At 33.6% G+C, this 5,083-nt stretch overlaps 1 pseudogene across 1 annotated transcript; it reads left to right on the top strand.

The window, feature by feature from the left end:
* The first annotated feature begins 1,732 nt into the window (after positions 1-1,732).
* On the top strand, positions 1,733-5,083 carry LOC149506228 (disease resistance protein SUMM2 pseudogene; annotated as a pseudogene). Its single transcript, XR_016338378.1, has 2 exons — positions 1,733-4,642; positions 4,740-5,083. The product of XR_016338378.1 is annotated as a disease resistance protein SUMM2 pseudogene (transcript).

Genomic DNA, 5,083 nt, shown 5'->3' with positions numbered 1-5,083 from the left:
ATAGGGTCCACACGTTGCTTTTGAGAGCTCCAAAACGCTCGTGGGAGATCATTGTCAAGGCACAAGCTTTTTTGCAGAGGAAAACAAACCAAACCTACCTCCTTTGTTCTTTTCTATAATAGTTAAAATAACGGTGATAAGATGCCATTAATAAAATAATTATTTAAAAAAAATTAAATTATTGAATAAAAGGGAAGAAAACATACCTATCCCTTAAAATGCTTTAAGATTCACTATTAATAATTAAAAACTAATAATTAGAAAAGTTTTATATTATTTTTTTCTCTCCTGACAAGATTAGCATAAAGATTATGTTGATATGTTTTTTTCTGTTTTTTTGTTGGAGGGTGGAGAAATAAAAAAGAAAAAGTGAGAGGAAGGATGAGTTTAAAGGATTTAAAAATAGAAGTTAAAAAAAACAAAAGAAAAGAAAGACTGGTGGGCGACGACTAAAGGTGAGAAATAAGGAAAAGAAAGGAATACGAACCCTAAGGGTTTAGTTCGCTTTTATTATATTAGAATAAATTGTAACATTTTAGAAAATTAAAAAAGAAATATGAGAAAGTAAAGATTAAGTAATTTTAGCCCAATTAAACCTAAATTTTTTAGTTCTGTCAAATGTTAAATTAATAAGGTGTTTGGGAATATTGTATAGTTTACTTTTTACCATTTATTACATATATAAATTGTGTTATATATGTATATTTTAATGTTAAATTTACGATTAATGATTATATTCATTTACATAGAAAATTGATAATAATAATAATAATAATAAAAGATATTATTATAAAATTTTTCAATAATTGGAAGCGGATAATTTTTATTGATTTTTTTTTCAAAATTACTCTTAAGATAAAAAATGATTTAATGGAGAATATTTTGAAAATAATATATGCATATATATTTTTCTAGCTTGAAAATTAAATTCAAGTAATTATTAAAAATTCAAAATAAATTAAAATCACATATGTATACTATTAATTATATTTAAATCAAAATTTTATTTTATATTAAAATATTATGATTTTCAATAATTAAAAATTATAAAATATTTTACTAATTAATTATTATTTTATTTGAGAATGTGTGAATTTAATTTTTTGTATAAAAAGCATATATATTTATTATTAAATTAAAATTTTAAATGATTTATATTTCATCAAAAAAAAAAATGAGTGACCCGGGCGTAGTCGGGGAATTTTCTAATATCTATATTATTATAAAATTTTTATTAAAATTGAGGTCATGAGTAAATTAATACCAATCCAATCAATTATTAGTAATTATAAAAAATAAAATAAAATTATTATAAAAATATAAAATCAATGATATATGTGTCTTTTCGTTATTTAAAAAAAAGCCCACTTTTTTTTATCAATTATTCGCTTCCAAAATATATTTTTCTCTTTTCAAATACCATTTTTTTTCTACCAATTCTAGTATCAATTATTAGAAAGTGAAAAAACTGATATGTATTTTGAATAAAATCATTTGAAATATATTAAATTTATTGCTGTCAAGAGTTAAAATAAAAATATTTTAAAATTTAAATTCATTGAAAAGTGAATATTTACCACAACTTGCCAGGAAGACCAGAGGAAATATCCTCACGTTGACTTCCACAGTTCCACTTTGAATGAAATGGAAATTTCAATAAGTTTGGCTAAAATTTCCCATTCCACTAACTAAGAAATTAATATTTAATTACTCAGTTACCCATGTTGTTCTTGATCTATACGCTTTTGTGCTTGCCTGCTATGGTGCTCCTTTCTCCTGTTGTTGTCTGAGACTAGCAAAAATAAAAACTCTTTGATTCAACAGCCTTTGATTTAAGTTTCTTATTGCTCTTTCTCCCTCTCGTTGTTAAACACTCGTCTTCTTCTCTAGTTATTAGAATTAGAATCTTGTGCAAAACTATGGGGAACGTTTGCTCTATTTCTTTGTCGTGTGATACCATAATTTCCCGCTGCTGGGATTGTGTTGCTGGACAAGTAATCTACGCCTGCCATCTTCAAGAAAACCTTGCTGACTTGAACACAGCTCTGGACGAATTAAAGGAGCGAAGGAATGATGTGATGAGGAAAGTCGACATCGCTGTACAACAAAAATTGAGGCCGCTGGATGAAGTTGGAGGATGGCTTTCAAGGGCAGAAACTATGATACATGAAGTTGATGAACTGCTTATTGATGGTCCTGAAGAAATCAAGAATTTATGCATGGGAGGCTGTTGTTCCAAGAATTACAAGTCTACCCTCAATTTCAGCAAAAGAGTGGCCAAAAGCGTACGTGATGTTAAGGATCTAAAGGGAAAGGGAGCTTTTGAAGTGGTAGCTACGGAGGCACCTGCAGCTCCGGTGGTTCCAAGACCGAGCGACTCTGCCGTAGGCTTGGAATCCATGTTTAATAAGGTCTGGAGTGCCTTTGAACAAAAGCATGTGGGAATTATTGGCTTATATGGCGTTGGGGGAGTTGGCAAGACTAGGCTCTTGACTGAAATCAATAACAAGATTGGTGTTTCATCAGGTGGATTTGATGTGGTTATTTGGGTTGTGGTGTCTAAAGGATTTTATGTTGGAAAGGTCCAAGATGATATTGCAAAGAGGATTGGCCTTTTTAATGGAAATTGGAATGATAAAGCTCCCGAAGAGAAAGCTACAGACATCTACGGGATTTTGGGAGAAAAGAAATTTGTATTATTGTTAGATGATATATGGGAAAGAGTTGACCTGTCCAAGATAGGAATACCTGTCCCGACTAAAGAAAATGGTTCCAAACTAATTTTTACAACTCGTTCTACTGCGGTCTGTGGCCAAATGAGAGCTCATGAGAAGATTCAAGTGCAATGTTTGCCTGAAGAAGAGGCTTGGAAATTGTTTGAGGAACATGTTGGTAAAGATGTCTTTGATAGTCATCCAAATATTCGTGGGCTAGCTCAAGAAGTGGCCAAAGAATGTGGAGGATTACCGCTTGCACTCATCACTATCGGTCGTGCCATGGCTTGCAAGAACACACCCGAGGAATGGAAATACACAATTGAAGTCTTGAAGAAATCAGCCAATTTTGTTTTTCCAAACATGGGCGAAGAGGTATATCCTCTTCTAAAATTCAGTTATGATAGTTTGCCAAATGACATGGTTCGAACTTGCCTCCTATATTGTAGCTTGTTCCCGGAAGATTTTCGAATTCTTAAAGAATCGCTGATAGATTTGTGGATAGGAGAAGGATTTTTGGATGAACATGACAGTCAAGCTCAAAATCAAGGACACCATATCATTGGTTCTCTCATTCATGCATGTTTACTGGAAGGAGTAGATGATTGGTATATAAAAATGCATGATGTGATTCGTGACATGAGTTTGTGGATAGCATGTACGTGTGAAGCAGAGAAATGGAGGTTTTTTGTGCAAGCAGGTTATCATTTGACTCAAATGCCAGAGGGTGGAAGATGGAAAGGTATGCGAAGAATGTCATTGATGAGAAACGAGATTGAAAATCTAACAGAAGCACCTAACTGTTCCGATCTTCAAACTTTGTTTCTCAACAATAATCCTCAGTTGAAGGTGATTCACAATGATTTCTTCCAATATATGTGTGGCCTAAAAGTTCTAAGCCTTAGAGGAAGTCTTGGTATAACAGAATTGCCAGTGGGGATTGCAAAATTGGTATCTCTAGAATATCTCGACCTATCATCTACAAATATAAGAGAGCTACCAATTGAATTGAAGGCTTTACAAAAGCTGAAGTGTTTGAACTTGAGTTACATATACTGTGGCATCACAATCCCAAGAGGGTTGATATCTAGTTTCTCAAAGCTGCGAGTATTGAGAATGATTGGCTCTTATCTTTCCGATGAGGCAGTAGAAGAAAGCCATGAATGCTTGTTAGAAGAATTGCAGTGCTTGAATCACTTGAATGCATTGTCCTTGTCTATAACAAGTGCATTTGCTCTTGATAGATATTTGAATGCAGAAAGATCACACAGCTACACTGAAGAAATTGGGCTCGAGATTTTGAACGGCTCAAAGCAATTGAATATTTTATCTTTAGCGAATATCAAGTCTCTACATACTCTAGCAGTTCGGGGATGTCGAAGTTTGGAAGAAGTGAAGATGGAGTGGGCAGGGGAAGGAAGAATGATAAAAGCACAGAGCCACATTCAAACCTCTGTCATTGCAACCCAACATTGCTTCCAAAGCCTTCACCATGTATACATATACGGATGCTTAAAATTGAGGGACATAACATGGCTTATTCTCGCTCCAAATCTGAGGACTGTTGATGTAGTAGACTGCAATGAAATGGAAGAAATAATCAGTGAGGTAAAACTGAGTCAGGTGGCAGGGCTTGTAGGAACTTTAACCCCATTTGTGTCACTCGAATATCTTACTTTAGGTTTTCTCCCAAAATTGAAGGGCATTTACAGGAATGCACTACCCTTCCCATGTATCAAGAAAATTAAAGTTGGCAATTGCCCAATGCTGAGGAGACTTCCGCTAAACTCTAACAGTGCAAAAGCAAACAAAATCAGCATTGAAGGAAAGGAAAAGTGGTGGAAAGAGCTGCAATGGGAGGATGAATCTACTAGAAATGCTTTTCTTCCTTGTTTCATCGCAATTTAAAGAAAGGCATGAAATTGCAAGTAAGTAATCTTACATTTACCTTTCTCCATCTCTGTTACTGTTGTCTTGAACTTCTTGTGTCATATATAACTTGCTTTGGTTGAAAATACTACGCAGAACTGTTGTGGGGAATGTCTACGTCCAATGCTTCACTGTTTTTGAAGAAATTTAGTTATCGTCAGCCAATTTATCATGAAGCTTGCTAAACATACTGTTGCTTGTAGAGAGTAATTTTAAGAAGATCTGATTTTTCCTTTTTAGCGGACTAAGAAAGACTCTAAAGCTCGTCTGTGTGCCCCAACAAATGTAGCTGCTGAGCCAGAAAATAAGGTCGTTCGTAATCATTGTGGTCTAGATTATAATTACTCGTTCCTTATTCGGATTCCTTGTTAAAGTGTTGCTTTTCTGTTGTAGACCTTGGGATTATTTGTCTTTAAAACATATTTACTTTTGTTTACCTA

The sequence above is a fragment of the Durio zibethinus genome, unplaced genomic scaffold (genome assembly GCF_047325235.1).
Source record: "Durio zibethinus cultivar Kanyao isolate XHJ-2024 unplaced genomic scaffold, ASM4732523v1 HiC_scaffold_413, whole genome shotgun sequence".
Lineage (NCBI taxonomy): Eukaryota > Viridiplantae > Streptophyta > Magnoliopsida > Malvales > Malvaceae > Durio > Durio zibethinus.
The sequence above is the reverse complement of the archived record's forward strand: the minus strand, read 5'-3'. Positions and strand labels throughout refer to the sequence as shown.